The sequence below is a fragment of the Ambystoma mexicanum genome, chromosome 13, assembly GCF_040938575.1.
Source record: "Ambystoma mexicanum isolate Mex_15411 chromosome 13, UKY_AmexF1_1, whole genome shotgun sequence".
Taxonomy (NCBI): domain Eukaryota; kingdom Metazoa; phylum Chordata; class Amphibia; order Caudata; family Ambystomatidae; genus Ambystoma; species Ambystoma mexicanum.
In genome coordinates, this window is record NC_090938.1 from 431847455 (window position 1) to 431865561 (window position 18107).

Here is an 18107-nt window from a genome sequence, read left to right on the forward strand (position 1 = left end):
AATGGCAGTCATTAGCAGTTGTCAGACTAGATTTTGACTATGAGTGTATCTGGATTCGGTTTTAGGGTATAGCAGAGTGTCTGGGGGTGCCTATATCTGTCTGGTCGGGACGTAGAGTAGTATACAATTTGGCAGGGAGAGCTAGCTAATGCAATTTTTGGGTAGTCTGGTACAATCTACTAATAATGCGGTAGGATAGCTTGGGGCTGAATACGCAGTTAGCTCTGGTGGCTGAGGCTGTTAGGGTAGTGGCACAGTAGGCTGAAACGCTTTGCTTTGGGTAACAATCTGGCACAGTAGGCTGAAACACTTTGCTTTAGGTAAAAATCTGGCACAGTAGGCTAAAACACTTTGCTTTAGGTAAAAATCTGGCACAGTAGGCTAAAACACTTTGCTTTAGATAGAGATATAGCGCTGTGGGCTAATAAGCTGTTGGCATTAAAGTAATGGGAGCACAAGATGGAATTGGCTGGTGCAGCCCTCTCTGTATGGTGTACAGAGTTATGGGTACATGTTGGGCTACGACAGATAATTGCTGTGTCGAGATCGCACAGTGGTCTGATGCAGTATAATCTGCGTGGTACAGAAGAGTCATAGGCTGCCGCCTATCGGTGTGCTGGAGGGGCAGGTGAAGAACGAAGCAGCCAATGCAATGACACGGTAGCTGCTGGTCCAGATGCTGAGTTTCCACTGTCGTCAGGAGCTGCGGCCATTGACCACGTTGGTCTCAATGGCGGCCAAGTGCGGTGCTGGTGATTTGGCAGGGTTGTGGGTGCCGAATTTAAAAAAAGGCAAATTTTGTGGGTAAATGGTCGAATGGCAATAATTATAGCGCAATATCAGGCCATAAATAAATATATTCACCCCTTACTCAGAGGGAGTATTTGGGCAGCCGGGGGCCTCATCTCTCCTCAAGAGACCGAGACCTCCAGATGGGGGAGAGAAGGCTCCAGCCCTCTCCTCCTTGCGTGCCGTCAGATCAACTATGTGGGGGAGACTTCAACACTATCCTTGATCTAAAACTTGACAGATCTGCATGCACACAAAGGGCCCAAGTTATTAAGGAAGGTATGCAGTCCCTGGGACTGGTGGATGTTTGGAGAACTTTACATGCCGACATCCTGCATCCGTTCATATTCCTTCTACTTCTCAGTCCACGACTCTTCCTCCTGCATTGGCATGTGGCTCCTACCATTACCCTAAGATTACCAACACCTCCAAGTCCCGTAACAATTGGCGGTTTAAACCATCGGCACTTCAAGATACTGTTTTTGCATCCATTATAAAAGACCATATGCAACTGTTTTTTGAGAAAAATGTCAGTTCAGGGACTTCTCCTGGGGTTGTCTGGGAAGCTTCTAAGGTCTACATTAGAGGGATTGCAATGGCACCAGAATTTAGCGTCCGAAGCAGCATAGAACAGTGCGAGAATGACCTGAGAGCACTGGAACATGGTCTTGTGGCCGATCTCCCTACAGCTAGCCCAAATAAAGGAAGCATTGGACACCTTTAGAACACATGTCGAAAGAGAAGTAACGTTTTTTGAAGCCCCCAGGCTGGATAGGAAATATGGGGAGGGTGTATTGACCGGTAAGCTTCTAGCCCATATGGCACGCAGCACAAACAGTTGTAAGTGCATTCCCCTCATTATGGATACATCCGGGGACACAGTCCACACACTCTCTGCCATCAACAGAGTTTTCACCCAGTTTTACACCGATCTTTACTCTAACTAACACACATGCACTACTGAGAATATCAACGCATTCCTCAATGCCCTCCCACTCAGTCAGCTTTCGCGGGAAACAAGAGGTCTGCTGGAACTCCCGATAAGCAGTGATTATGGAACTGTTGAAGCCGGACAAACCAGCTGACCAATGCAGGTCCTATCGTCTTTGCAAAAATTCTGGCATCACGTATGATGCCAGCGGTGCCACATATTGTCCCTCTGGATCAATCGGGATTCATTCCGTAAAACACGGCACTGAACCTAAGGTGGCTATGTAACATTCTAGGGCACATCAACCCGATGTCAAGGCAGTAGCTGCCAAACTTGATATTTAAAAAGCATTCGACTCTGTGTCTTGGCAGTTCATGTATACTGTGTTGTTTAAATGTGGGTTTGGACCACAATTCCTTGGGCGGTGCAGCTTTTTCTTTATACTGCACTGATGGCTAGGGTTAAGATGAATGGGATTACCTCTTCTCGGTTCAAGATAGGGAGGGGCACCCGCCAAGGCTGCCCCTTCACCCCTTTCATATTTGCTATTATTATAGAACCACTAGCAGACGCGATCTGTCTCAGACGTAGTCACAGAGGGATTTAAATAGCGGGATACCCGCAAATAATATCCCTTTACGCGGATGACGCCCTGCTGTTCATCCGCAACCCCATGGTACACCTGGGACCCATTATGCATGCTATCCAACTATTCAGGGAGGTTTCAGGACTCTGGGTCAACTGTGCTAAATCAGAGCTCTTTCCCCTCACAGACGCAAATACCCTCCCTCCAGACTTACTAGGCTTCAAATGGGCCCCGAGTCCATACGTTACTTGGGAGTGACCTCACGTTACATGATTACAATTACACCAGTTACATGACCCAACTGCGAGGCAAGCTCACTACCTGGTCAAATCTACCCATGACAACTGCGGGAAAAATAGCGCTACTAAAACTGATCGTACTACCCAAGCTCTTACATCTTTTTCTCAATATACCCCTATGGCCTGGTCACATTTTTTTTCAAGGACTGAACAGCGAGATTTCAAAATGTGTCTGCCACTCCAGTGCACTTCGGGTGAAATGAGACACACTAACCCAATCACACGTGAAGGGGGTCTTGCAGCACTGAACTTCCAGGCACAATTTGCAGCTGTCTGGTTCGGGGATGGCACCCCTCTACCCATGTACAATTGGAGAGACAGGGACCTCCGATCATTAGTTTTCCAAATGGGTTTCGCTGATGACTGCAGATTCGACTCTGCTAGTGTTATATATAAAATATGGACAGAGGTGGGTGTCCCAAATCTGTAACGCTCACCTGATTCCCGCAGAGGCGCCGGTCTTGACTGGGTGAATGCCGTATCTTCAAAGGTGATGTGTAACACACGGTTGGCTCTTTGGGCTGGACCTCTGTGCACTGTATGTCTGACCAGGGACGTCATTTCACCAAAATGCCTGGGGTAGCGGAAGTGACATCACAGTGCCACACCCCCAAGAGTGACATCACAGGAAGTGATGTCATTTAACCACACCCCCACAGGAAGTGATGTCATTTGACCACACCCCACAGGACGTGATGTCATTAGACCACGCCCCCACCATGACATCACAGGAAATGGCCTAATAAAGCATTATCCCTCAGTGCATTAAGAAACAAAATGGTTACGATATCAGTGTATTGTAACATTTCATACAAGAATGGATCATCATATGTATCATTAGTCTGTCTGTACAGTGGCTGGTAGGTGATTACTTTGATTGGACTCAGAGCAATCCAGTGACCTGACAGCTATGTGACTCTGCCCTGCCTCTGCCCTGCACTCTGGCCGGGACAGGCCTTAGGTGAACCACTAACAAAGGCAAGTGGCAGAGCGTAACACAATCACACCGCATCTGCCTGTCACGTAGTCACTTATTCTGTACTTCAGTTTCTTTCTCCTGACCTTTCTGCCTAAAATGTTCCTCCTTACATATATATTTTAAGTGTGAGTGCGGGACATGCCTAATCGCGCGTCTGGTCCTAGGGGCTCTAGCTAGCAGGGATGGCATGACCAGGCTTCTGCGAGGATGGGCATTTGAGCTCAGCAGAGTGGATACATGACACACTTTGATGGGGAGACCAGTAAGGGTTACTTAATCTTGGTGGTTCTTACAGGTCCATATTTCTAAAGGAGTAGGTAAAGGCAACTTATTTTTTGGCAGAGCCAGCCTCTGATTTCTGGATGGACTCATAGGGTTCTGAGTGATCCTAGCAGGTGTTGTGAGTACAGCCAGAAGGAAAATGTCTTATTGCAATGGCAGAATACTGGCCTTTATTGTGGGCAAAGGAATCATGAAAATGCGTTAGAAAATGCTACCGTGCACTGTTGGTGACCTGACGATTTTTTCACGTTACCCTACAAAACCGATTGCCAATTGCATGGCTTTTTGCCAAATCTTTCACAAAATGTGTGCTGTAAAATGTACCATTGTAGTCCCGGATGTGTAGCTCCTTCCTACTAGCCTGGGTTTATGAGGCGCGCTGTGCATTTTTATTGCTGGGGATGCATGGGGTGGTTTGGTGGGGAGTCCCTGAAAGCTGTCACAACGAGACGAGTTTCTGATGGGTTTAATGGATTGACACATGAGCTGAGGTCTGGAATGCTAGCAGGCTGGAATGCTTCCCAAAATACACAGGACAGGACACCTATCAAGGAGTGGGGGTTGCGGTCCGATGAACTCAAGACAGTTTGCGACGTCCATTGAGGAAATATACAATGTTGTGTTGTATTTCTCCAGGGTATGCGAGTGCACTGATCGGGAGGTCTTCCATGGGAAATGGGATTCTTGTGGGAGGCAAGTACCTCCCTGCACACTATGTGTGTTCAGAAAACTTAAAAAAAAGAAAAAGCCTAGAGTTTGAACATCTGTAATAGTGAACGTTAATGTAGCATGCAAAGTCAGCATATGCGACGTCTGTAGACACACGGTAACACTATTTAGAATGGTTAGCCTTTCATTTGTGAATCTTGTCACTTGCTGGTGCTAATGTCCTGGGCTGTGCACTCAAAAATCCAGCTGTTCTTGTTTCCACTGGAGGAATTAGTCCATGGAAACACGAAACGGCAGGGGGACGGGATTCCGTGCGTTTCCCTTGCAAGTGTCTCTGGAGGCAGGGTATGACACAAGACGTGCACAGAAAGGGCACACATCTGCACCCACAGCACCACACCACTGTGTGGGCATTTGGGGATGGTCAACAAGTGTTTCAAATGTCTTCACAGGATGGCGGTGCGGTGCTTACAGTTTACACCTGACCATGTTTACATGATCACTGCAATATTATATGTTTCATAATATTCACATCCGTTGCAATGTGCCCATGTGAAGTGTCTTTTGAAAGTACTTCAACTTTGCAATAGGGGGAGAGGAATATGTTCAACCGTCTGTTCAAGCGTGCTCTCCTATAAAACAAGCTGTTTGCCCTTTCTTGTCAAGTTTTTTTTATAACACACTGGCCGTCAGCACTGGCTCAGTAACAGGAAAAGAGGCAGAGAGAGTAGGACGGGGGTTTATAGCATCAAAAGAAAAGGGCAGAGAAGGGAGGAAACGGGAGATTACAGAAACAGAGGAAAGGGAGCAGGGAAGGACGGAAGGGAAGGATTGCGGTAACAGACGAATGGGGGATAGAGAGGGAAGAGGCAGAGTACAGTAACAGAGGAAAGTGATACGAAAAAAAGGAAGAGAAGATTACAGTCGTAACAGAAAAGTGGGACGCCGCGAACCAGGACAAAGAACTACATGTAGAAAAATAAAGGGGGAGAGAGGAAGAGATGGGAAGGAAGAATGCGCGAGGAGGTTTGTGGAGAAGAATAAAACGGAGAGACGAAGATGGGAGAATGGTGCATAGGAGGGGGGAGGGGATAAAGAATAAGAGCAAAGAAAGCGGAAGGTTTTCGACACAGATGCAAGAATGACACCTTTCATAGAGCGCTTGCTGCCACAGGTCGTGCCGTTTCGAAGCGCTGTAACTAAGAGGAGCTGTTTTTCATGATAATCTGCAGGTGCACGGAGGATAAAAAGCTGAGTCGTTTTTTCAGGTTTCCAGCACCTGACTGGCAGATGGAATACACATTTTACGTTGAGGGCTGGGGGGGCGCTAATTTACGAGCTTTCAGAAGGAAAATTCAAACAGAAGCCATCAAAAGGGCAGGGTGGGGAGCGAGAAAACAATTAGGAGGACGCATAAAGACAGAGTATAGGAAGAAAGGAAAAGGCTGAAAAGAAAAAATAAACACAGTGAAGGAAGATGAGAAGGACACGAAGGTGAGAAAGTGGGGAGGGGGGCAGGGCAGGAAGTACCAGGCCGAGAAACAAACAAAAAGAAACATTATAGGACGGGAATTGAAAACAAATTGAAGAAAAATAAGAAGACGGTGAGGAAGAGAAAAGTAACGAGATAAAACAATAAGAGGGGCGGAGAGACGGGATAAAAACCAACAAGAGAAGCAGGGGAGGGCAGGGGTTTAAGAGGGGCAGAGAACAGAGGGGCAGAGAACTGAGGGGCCGAAACAAAGGATGTGAGAACCAGGGGAGAAGGGAAGACCAGGCGACGGGGAGAGGGGACACGAAATAACCGAGGGGAGAAGCTGGCGCACGGGGGGGAGGCGGAAGCAAGCAGCAAGTCGGCGAGGAAGGGAGAGAGCCGTGAGGAACAGGACCGGGATAAAGACAGACCCGGTGCAAGATAGAGAGCGAGGAAGGGAGAGAGCCGTGAGGAACAGGACCGGGATAAAGACAGACCCGGTGCAAGATAGAGAGGCCGCTGAACGCGGACACAGAATAAGGCACCAGAGCCGGGCTCTGGCCCCCGCGTAATATAGAACACATGGTGGAGTAGAAAGGGAAGAGAGGGGGCGACAGAAGACCCCCCGGGAACCTCCAGTGCCGGCATCTCGTTAATAACAGCACGTGTCTGAGTTTCCCCCAGGTTTCTCTCTAATGGGACGGGGAGGCCGGCAACTCAGAGTCACCTGCGCAGGCAAGACCCAGGCCGAGTTGTGACACACCTCAGCCTGGGCCTTTGGCTAGCGGCGCCGCGGCCGCAGGGGAGTTCAGCACTGGAACCCGCCGCGGCAAGGATGCCGCATTTCTGACCCCACTCACCAGACCCCACCCCAACCCAGCAGCACACTACACGTGACGTGACGACCTGAGAGACAAACATACATAAATGTAATAACTTTAACTGACTTACCGTGTTTGTTGTTTGTTGGAAAGCGTGAAGCAGGAGCGCCGTGCCACACCACACGTGCTGCTCACAAAATGGAGGAACACAGCGTGAAGCAGGAGCGCCGTGCCACACCACACGTGCTGCTCACAAAATGGAGGAACGCAGCACGCAACGCTTGGTGGCTGAAGCCACGCCCCCTCCCAGAGGTCGCAAGAGAGTGACAGAGGTCGCTGTCCAATCAGCAGAGGTCGCTCTTGCGACCTCTGGCGACCCCCAAATGACGTCCCTGTGTCTGACTCAAAGAGTAAGATGTCTGCAGATAGAAAATATGGGATTAATGAACTGGGGTTATTGGGTGCCTCTCTCCTCTTCCCTTTCTCTTCTCCTGTAGAACCCCAAAGGTTAACGCCCTCACCTTAGGTAAGTGAACGCCAAGCTCTCCATCTGCCTCCGGCAGGGTGCCGTAACCAGTTTCTTCACTGGATAAGGGTGCAGGCCTCTTGACCTCAGAGGACTGCTGTCCGTCGTTAACTGCACGAACGGTAAGTTCTGGGCACTGCAAATGTCTTAAAAGTCTTTTGTAATGATATCTCTTGTTTTGCAGGGTTCCGGCGATGGCGGATGGCGGGCTGATGAGAGTTGAGGATCGAACCCGCGTGAGGAATAGAAGCGTCTGGAAGCACGTAAGTAAGCGCTTGTAGCCTGCTTCACGATGCGCACTAACTGTCCCTTTTATCTTGCAGGTACAAGTTCGGAGCTTTAGAGAAGCTGAAGGGTGCTGGAATACCCACTGGATTCGGCGTGGGAAGGAGTAATGGCACGTGAGTAATAAAGTTGCCCAATGTCTTTAAACGCACCTTCTTTTGTCTTTCAGAAGCGGGATGCAGCGCCGAAGGCCTCCGGAGCGTGCGAAGAGCTGGTAAGCTTTTGTCTTTCAGATGCCGGAATGCAGTGCGAAGACCTCCGGAGCATGCGAAGAGTAGGTAAGCCTTTGTCTTTCAGATGCCGGAATGCAGCGCGAGGCGTTGGTGACAGCCGATGGACCAGGTAAGAGATGCGCTGCCACTGAAGACCGTAGTGCTAACCTGTTCTTTCTTTGTCTTTACAGGTGCTGCTGAAGACTGGATTCCAGGATGGTAAGCATTTGTTCCCTTAGGCCCAGGATCAGAAGCAGAAGACACGATGAGCGTTCTGCTGCAGAGAATGCAGAATAACGCAAAGCAAGATTCATCCATCGGGTGTGGTTTAAATAGCCTCCTGTAGTGCTTAGGTGTCTCCTTCCACAGCCACGCCTAGGTAAGAAAAGAGTTCCTGCTTTCCAGAAGAGTTCCAGTGTTCTGAACCTAGGGAGTGGCTCCTGCCCCACCCAACAGGAAAAGTAGTCCCAAACAGAAGAGGATCAGGGGTTCAACTGGCAGGTAAGTAAGCAGCATGGTCTGCTGCAGGTAAGTCCACCCAAGCATTATGAGCCCGGCGCTTCCAGCGCTGGGACTGGGCATCTTTATGAGCCTGGCGCCACTGGCGCCAGGACAGGGTCCAAAAGGTCCCAATTGGGACTGGCTGGCACTCGGAACCAGGGTTATGGGTCTGCTTCCAAGGGAGTCGGGCAAGTCCTGATCTTTTGGAAGCAGAGATCATGACAGCACCCCCCCTCAAGGCCCCTCCCAAACCGGGCTTCTCAAGGGGTTTGGGCTTGTTAGGAAATGTTCGATAAAATCTTTTGATTAGACGAGGCGCGTGGACATATTCTGCAGGTTCCCAGGATCTTTCTTGGGGACCGTAGCCTTTCCAGTCAATCAGGTAAAATAGTTTAGATTTGGAGATCTTGGAATCCAGGATGCTTTTGACTTCAAACTCGAGTTCTCCATCAACTAGAATAGGTTTTGGAGATGTAGTTAGTCGGGTTTCAGGTTGCACGGGTTTTAATAGAGAGACGCTGAAGACCGGATGTATCTTCATGTGAGGGGGCAAGTCCAACTTGACCGCTACTGGATTTACTATGGTAGTGATGGAATAGAGACCAAGGTATCTTGGGTTGAATGTGCATAGTCCTTTTAGAGGTAGATATTTGGTGGATAACCAGACTTGATCTCCTACTTGATATTGGGGGGCTTCCTTCCGATGTTGGTCTGCTCCTTTCTTGTATTGTTCTTTAGCCCTTTGAAGGTGAGAAACGGCTTCCTTAAAGGCTTGGGTGATTGTAGAATGCAGGTGGTCTACTGCTGGTGTTCCATGTAAGAGGATTCAATTCAACACTACAGCTAAGTCAACGCCTAGTCTATAATACTGAATGAAAACCCTTATTGATATAACTTTATGTCCAGTTCATGCGTTCTGGATGACTACCCCTATATAACACCCCTCTCTTGGAATCCTCCTGACCCCACTGAGCCAAGAAGTAGTTCTGTTTTGCAAGTTTAAAGGTTTAATTGATAATTTAAACAATATATATATATCACGCTTTATAATAAATTAATAATTGAATAGCACACTTAATCTGATATGATAAAGATTAACAACGGAGAATCTGGCACTAGCACACTTCTTTATAATCACTAAGGAGTTGACATGAAATGGATAAGATAGCAACAATACTTTTATGGTTTCAAATGAATGCAATGTGGAATGAAATGCAGTACAGAAAATAACTTGATAGGATTTCAGCAAAAGACAATGTAATCACTTTCTTGGACAATTCACCCCCCCTTTTTATGCAATGCAAGGAAATGGAGGAAGGCACACAGTTCTCAGAAATGCAATTAAATGTGATTCAGTTCACCCAGCAACTTAGACTACAGAAGTTGAAAACACAGGCAAAATGCTTTGATATGTGCTGGCAATGAAGAAAAAAAAATATACTAAAATGCTTTTAATTCCCTCTAGAGGTTCAGGGTGAGTGGTATCTAGTTAATATTAGTCCAGGCTCACTCTTGCAATGATTCAGGAATGATTAGCAGGTTAAACGAATTTCTGGCAAATGGAAGGCAAGCAGCAGCAGATTTTTTTACACGTGGAGAAATTTGCAAATCGCGGCAAAATTCGCGAGTGCGTTTTTCATGATTTCGGCAAAACTATAGGGGGTAGGAATGCGGTTCTAGGTTCGTAGGAAAGCCACGATTCTCAGCTTTCAGGGGAAAGTTACTGCAAGTCTCTAGCACAAACGGTTGCGGAGATATGAGCGATTAAATAAAGGTCGTTTTTCAGATTTGAAATTTTAAAGTTCAAAAAGACAAGTGCAGCTTGCAACTAGAAAATGACAAGTGACAGCTTTACAAATGACAGGTGACAGTTAGGAGACAGTTCTACTTAGATTAAAATAGGATTGAATTATATTATTTTAACTAGGAGATTGGTTCTGCACATTTTTCTAGGTACTCACACTATATTCTTGAGTGAAATGGGCCTCGCCATGGATCTGGTCAGGTTTTAGACTGGACTCCGGTTCAGCTCTTTGGTTCTGCTAACATTGGCCTGGGTCAGCTCTGCTCTCTCTCTCTGGGTACAAGACTGCTTCTGGATTCTGGAGATTGAGGGATTTGAAGTCTGGATCTCTGGATGTTGATGGAGGTAAAATATGGAATTTTGGCAGAGCTTCCAGCTGCAAGTGGAAAATGAATGTCCCTATCTGTCCTGTCTGTCTGCTTTTATGTGTTTTGAGAGTGGGTGTGTATGCAGCATCACTAGCCCCTACCCCTCTCCACTTGCCATTGGTCAAATTTCCATTTCTCACTTGATTGGGGAAGGAACTGTGAGTCAGAGCGATGTCATTTTATGGCTTGCAGAGAGGACACTCCCCTGTCAGATTGCACACATTCTATATTTGATAACAAATACATATTTGCAGAGGTACATATTGTTTTAAAATCATATGCACCCCTCACATATCACAGGAGGTATCTCCTGTTCAAACTCTGCTCTTCCTGGGAGCTTGCATTCAGAAATGGCAATATTTTGCACTTTTTAACTGGTTTGCAATTCCGGACATTACCCCAAATTTACACACATGTGCGCAAGGAGTATGGACATTAGTTGATGAAGTGTCAGATTTTTCACATGCACACATTTAGAGTAATATCCTCTTTTCCGCTAATACCCCCCTGAACATACCACCGGGTCCTACCATGTCTTAAAACGTGGGCAGAAAAATCACAAGAATTATGGCATCAATTAAATTATTTTGACAAGTCCACATTGTGAGTTATTCATCTTTTTCTAAAACCAGATTCTGGCTACAGAGGTGTGTCTTCCCAGGTCACATGGTGGAAATACTGGTTTTCCCACTCCCCCCAAGCCAGCTTCTGTCTCCAGTTTCTCCCCCTCCCAGTTTCTGCCAAGAGTAAGCCACTTTTACGACCCCTGCAATATAAGATTTGCTTGGGTCCTGAAAGGCCCATTGTTCAAGAGGAAGCCATTTATGATCCTCTCAATAAACCCTCTGCCTGGGTGAAGGGAGTTGCATTGTTCAATCTCCTGCAGAGCACAGGTAATTCAATTATCAGATAGATGGTATATCCTTAGTGTGGCCAGCAAAAGGCAGATAGGCCTGGGAACACAGCTGTGACTCAAGTTTCACTCCTGATGGGGGTAGCTGTCAAGCAAAATCAAGTTCCTTAAGCCAGACTTTCAGCTAACTGTCATGTTTTTTGTTGCTTTTTAAATTAACTTGCAATTTTACACATGCAGCTAGAATGCTGATTCTAAGTGCAAAACTATGACATTTCAACAGTTACAAAGGCATGTGACACCAAACATAGGTCACTCATTTAATCTAAACATTTTCGATTTTAGTGTCTTTAAATCCAGTGCAACTTAAACTGCTGACTCCATAGCAGTTTTGTTATAAGCATTGTTTTGGGCTCTTCATTTCCCAGATTTTGTAAGCACACAAAACTCTATTCTGCCAAATGTCTGCTGGTGTTCAGTGAATATTTTGCACATGTTGCAATGTTTGAAAATAGGCATTTTGAGCCTGCCTTCAGAGAAACACAGGGTGGTTTTAAAACGCCGGCTTTTGGATAGTGGTGAGTACTGGTACTGCACCCATTTTTGGGATTTAAGAAATGAATTCCCCACAATTCTAGGTTTGCTTTTGGCAATCAGCATTGCCATTCCCAATGGTTTCAGACTACTGTGCGGGTAGTCCAATGGTGGTTTTAGGCAGTGCCCTTCTGTGCCCATAACATCGGCAAAAATGGGTGGCAGCCTATTCTTCATGCATTTCCCTGGGCATTTTCTGGGAAACTCTGGCCATCATGATGTTTTCCATATCAATACTGCACAGTTTTGAGGTAGGGCTCGAATGCATGGGTAAATACATCCCACAAGCCCCCCTCTTGCGATGGCCATTCAGTTTCACTGATGCGACTCGCAAGATCTGGGATGTAGTTCTCATCTTCTTCCGGTAGATGGTACAGTTCAGCATCTTTTCCTCCATCCGGTCGGATCGATCGGTTCTCCTCGCCGGTCCTGATGGGAGTATTGGGCGGTACGCTGGGCCCATTGGATCTTCGTTCCCGGTCCCCGGATCGCCCTCCTTGGCCCGTCTTCAGGTTTTCTTTCTCCTAGGACGACAAAGGAAGAGCGGCAATACCTACTCATAGACGTTTTTCCACCACTGTTGAGATAGTGGGGCAGCATATGCATTTCATCATAATGAAACATTACATTCTTATTTTGAAAAAAAAACACAGTATAACTAAGAGACAGTTTCATGCAAATCACAATATTTTAGAGACTAGATGTGGTATGTTTTATGGTTGGAACTGAATTAGTCTGAGACAGTACCCGCTACGATTCCAGAGGATTCCTCCAGTTGTTGCAGAGCGTGCCTGGGATGGCAACATTTCAACTGGTTTATGTGGACCCACTTGTCTTCCCCCGCTGCCAAAGGACCTTTGGGGATGTGGATTTTGTAGGCCACAGGGGAGATTTTGTCGATGATCTCAAAGGGTCCCTTCCACGTAGGCAAAAATTTCCGCTGTTTTGCCTGGTTTCTTTGGAAGTTGTATAGATAGACCCGGTCTCCCACCTGATATTCCTTCCTGGAAGTTTTCAGGTCATAGTGGGTCTTCATGCTATCAGCCGATCTTTCTAGATTCCGCTGAGCGTAAGCAAAAGCATGTTGGAGGTGTTTCCTTAAATTCTCCACATACTCATGAGTAGTGGAGGCATTTATCAGTGTCTGCTCTTGGGTCCTATAGAGCAAATTCTGCGGAAGCACCATCTTGCGCCCAGTCATCAACTCAAATGGTGACATTTTGGTTGCAGATGAAGGGGTAGATCTGATGGCCATTAGGACCAGAGGTAATCGGATATCCCAACTTGGCCCAGAATCTGCCACAAACTTCTTTAATATGCTCACAATTGTCCGGTTATATCTCTCTACTGCCCCAGAAGAAGCTGGCCTGTAAGCAATGTGTAGCTTTCTCTTGACCCCCAGTATCTCCCACATCTTTGGCATTACTTCACTGGTGAAGTGGCTACCCCTGTCTGACTCAATCCTTTGAGGTAGACCAAAACGGGAAAAGATGTGGTTAATCATCAAGGCAGCTGCAGTTTCTGCCTTGCAATTTGGGGCTGGGAGACATTCCACCCACTTGGTAAACAAGCATGTCACAGTCAACATGTACTTATTCCCCCTCGCGGAGCGAATCACGGGGCCTACAAAGTCGATTTGTAAATCTGACCATGGCAGTGTCATCCCCCGCTTTTGGAGAGGCGCGCGGTGCGTGAGGGATGATGGCTGAAATTGTGCACACACGAGACACCCCTTCAAGTATTGGTCGAGGTCCTGCCCCATGTGTGGCCAGTATGCAACCTCTCTTAAGATTTCCAGTGTTGTGTGAAACCCCCTATGACCGGCGGTGGCCGCATCATGGGCGTGACTTAACATCAGGCTTCGGAATGAGGTAGGTACCACCCACTGATCGTGGCCAGCTTTGGATTTCCTTACCAGCAAACCGTCTTGGATTCGGAACATTTTTGGACATTTCATCAACACTCTTAGGTCCTCTTTCCCAATGTAATCGGTATCCGTCAGGGGAAAGTTCTCAGGGTCCTCAAGGTGCTGGTAAAATTTACCAATTATTGGATCCCCCTTCTGAGCGGTAATCAAATCAGCATCAGGGGTCTCCTTACTCCATTGTACAATTGAAAGGTTGTTGTGAGCATTCGTCTGGGACCTAGTGATAGCAGTGACCTGGATTTCCCCCAACAGGGACTCAATCTCAATTAGATCCCCTTGGATGGCCCCGGTTTTGGCCAGCTGATCAGCTAAGTCATTTCCAGTTTTGTCTGGTCCCTCTACTTTGGAATGACCCTTGATCTTTTTCCAATAGATGGTCATCTCATTCGAGGTGACCAGATCATCAATGTTTTGGATCAACTTCCCATGTTTCAAGGGTTTGTTGTTAGCACATAACATGCCTCTGGTTTTCCAATTAACCAGGTGCTCCACGAACCCGTTCCGTACATAATCCGAATCTGTGATTATGACCAGTTCGTGGAGTTGATGCTGGACAGCAGTGAGGATGGCCTGATGCACAGCCATCAATTCTGCCACCTGACTACTTCGGGGACCAATTTGGTATCCAGCGGAGGGTTCTGGGGACTCATTCACCCATGCATTCCCTACGCCGGCCACCAGTTCTTTCTCCCCGTTGTTGTCAACATGGTAAGAGCATCCATCCACATACACAGTGGGCATTCCCTCACACTTGTCCTCTTCAAAGACTTTGTGTGGGGAATTAAGGTATGCCTCCGTGTTGTCCTTGATTTTTAGACTTTCGTCCTCGAGACAGTTTTCTCTGGCACAATCATGCAAGTCAGCCAGACCTTGCGCGAGTGGACTCTTCTTGTTTTGGCCATATCTGACCTCCACAGGAAAGCCTTGCATTGACAGAATCCAGGAAGTAATTCGGGAATTACTCACATTTCCGGCCCGGATTCTGTCACTTTGGAGATATTGCAGAGGCTGGTGTGGAGTCTCCACTATGATGTGTTCCCCCTGGATAAACGGGCGGTAATTCTTCAATGCCCACACCGTTGCCAGGAGTGCCTTCTCACAATCGTTGAATTTTTCCTCCACAGAGGATAAAGTTTTGCTCGCATAGGAGATTACTTTATTGACCTTGTCATGCTTTTGGTATAATACTGCCGTCAAGCACGTATTAGAGAACCCCGTCTCCAGGAAGAACTCCTTGTTTCTGACAGGGTAAGCTAGGCAAGGCGCTTGTGAGAGGCTTCTCTTGAGTTGTCTTACTGCCTCGGCTTGTTCTGGACCCCATTCCCACTTGACCCCCCCCTTCAGGAGATGAATCAGGGGTCTGGTGATCTCTGCGTAGCCCTCAATGAACTTTCTGCTGTAATTAGTCAGTCCAAGGAGGCTCCTTAGTTCTCGCAGAGTTGTGGGGTCTTTCAGTTTCTGAAGTGCTTCCACTTTCTTTTCCTGGGGACAGAGACCCTGAGGAGTAATCTCATGCCCCAAGAAATTAACACGGGTTCTACACCACTGTGCTTTCTGAAAGGAAAGTTTTGCTCCGGCGGCCCTCAACTGTGTTAGAACATAACGGATCTCCGCTATGTGTTCCTCAACAGTTGAGCTTTTGATGAGGACATCATCTACATAAGCCAGGTTACCCCTCGCACCCAGGTCGGGCATGGCCTTATGTAGGAAAATATTGAACTCATTACCGGAGTTGAGGTATCCGAAGGGAGTCCGGGTCCATGTGTACTGCTGGCCCCCAAAGGTAAAAGCCAGCTTGTATTGGTCCTCCCTACTGACAGGCACAGTCCAGTATCCATTGGTCAGGTCTATTGCTGTGAATACCTGTGACCCCTGGATCTGGGCCAGCCCTTGGTCAATGTAGGGCAGAGGCCATCGGGAAGTATGGACCCGTTTGTTGAGCTCCCTGAGGTCGGCGCAGAGTCTCCACTGGCCGCTTGGCTTCAATATTCCCAGCACCGGATTATTGAAAGTGCTGTGGACTGGACGGATTATTCCCCTGGACTCAAGGTTCTTAATTATTTCAGTAAGGGACTCCATTGATGCGAGAGGCAAGCGATATTGCTTCACAAACACAGGAGTCATGCCAGGGTCCGTGGGGATTGTTGTGGTGTGGATGTCGGTGCGACCACAGTCATATGAGTCTACCGCAAAGAGATCTTGGAAATCCAAGAAAACTTGTTTCAACTTTTGCTTTTGTTCCAGAGTCACACAGGCATCAGCTAGGTTGACTCTCTCTTCCACCATCTGCCTGAAGCCTGGAAAGACTTCTGGTTTGGCTATCTCCGCGGCCTCCTCCAGCTGGGTGGAGAAGTCCCTGGTCAGAGTGCTGATTTGGACCGGAGGCTTCAGGTGGGAAAGGCAGCCCTCATGGACCTGGAAAATCACCTCATCCCTCCTGAAGTCACAAGTCACATCTTCCTTACCATAAGGGCAAGAAGTGTACACCAGGAAGTTCCCCCCATGCCGGGTAAAAATCCTGTCTGGTGTTGTATTGTCCTCACTGTCACTGTCAAAACAGTCCTTGGGGATTGGTCCTAACAGTTCATTTAATAAGTCGATGGAAAAATGTCGGTCATCAACCGCCATTCCAATAATGGTGCCTGCGGCTAGAGTAATACTCTTTAAGTCGCTGTTATCCACCTCTATTGGAATGGTGTCATGTTCTATGTTGACTAATGGAGTTGGGTTTACCCCCAACCCTTGCTGTTGGAGAGAAGCATTTAGATGTATATAAGCATCAGGGTTTTGCAAATATTGTCCTCTTTTAACTTTCACTTCCAGGGAGAATTGTCGGGTCCTTTCTGGGATGGTGACTTCCTCTTTAACCTGAATTTCAACTGCATAAGGTAGCAATTGAGCTGACCTAAATGCTTTTTCTGGATCATCAAAGCCCATGGGATTATCCGCTAATCGGGACCAAGCTTTGAAGTTTATTAGGTCCAAACTAATGGCGAAGCGATTGAGAATGTCACTGCCTAAGTAAAAGGCGGCAGTGACGTCTCGCACGACCCAACAATTATGGACTATGCTCTTGTTGCCAATGGAGATTTTGAGCATACACCTGCTTGGCAGGAGATGTTTGGAATTAGGTGCTTCCAGGTCCATTTCCCATTTGTCTATCAGTTTGAAGGTGGGAATGGCTGGATCTTTTGGGAGTTGGCGAAACATGGCTTCGCTGATGAAGCTCTTACCGTTGTTCACACACACTCGAGCGAGAACAGAGTCCTTCCCATCATTTAACTGAACAGGGATGAACAACTGCTCTCCAATTTGCTGAATATCAGCCAGGCTCTGAGCTGATTTCACATCTTTCTGGACTATAGGAGTGGGAGTTTCTGATTGTGGATTAGTATAGAATTTCAGAGTGTTTCCTTCCAGCGTGGAATACCACTTTAGACTGGAAGGAAGGTTGATTTTCAGAAATAGAGAGGACCCCCCATCACCAGTCTGTTGTCCTACTGCTATTACTGTCACGTCTGGAATTTGGTTGTTCTGGAAGTGGAATTCTACTTGGTCAGATTTTTGTTCAACCATGTGGCAGGTGCCGTTTAAACTAACATGGTTAACACTCTGTTTTAATTTTATTGGTCGGCTAGTCTGGATCCAGAGGACCTTGTTTACACAATCTATTAGGGGTGACAACCTTCTCAGGAGGTCATTCCCCAGTAAACAAGGGGTGCCCTCTGGAGTCACAACTATGACCGGGTGTTTCAACTTGTGTCGCCCGATCTTAATGTCCAAGTCTGCAGTCCCCTCAACGGGAATTTCCTTCCCGTCAAAGGTCTGCAGTTGTCCAGGAAGAGAGGTGAGAGGAATTTGGTAATTCTCTCCCCTTCCTGCATTCAGTTCATCAAAGGCCCTTCTGGACAGCAGGGTAGCTTGAGATCCAGTGTCCACCAGTGCCAAAATTGTACCCTGCCCCTGTACTTGTACCGGGGCATAGTATCTTCCCTCCTTCTCCTCAAGGGGGCACAGATAATGCACATTTTTGGACAACTGGTGGGCTAATTTTCTGGTTTTGGACATCGCTAGCGAAGAGATTTGGGCAGAATTCTGTGGAGAGCCTTGGGAATCTGAAAGAAAAATTTGGCAACTGGAGATCAGAGCCATTGTGGGTTCCCCTGGCTCCGGTTCTGGGCCGCCCCCCCCTTTTTGGAGGCAGTCA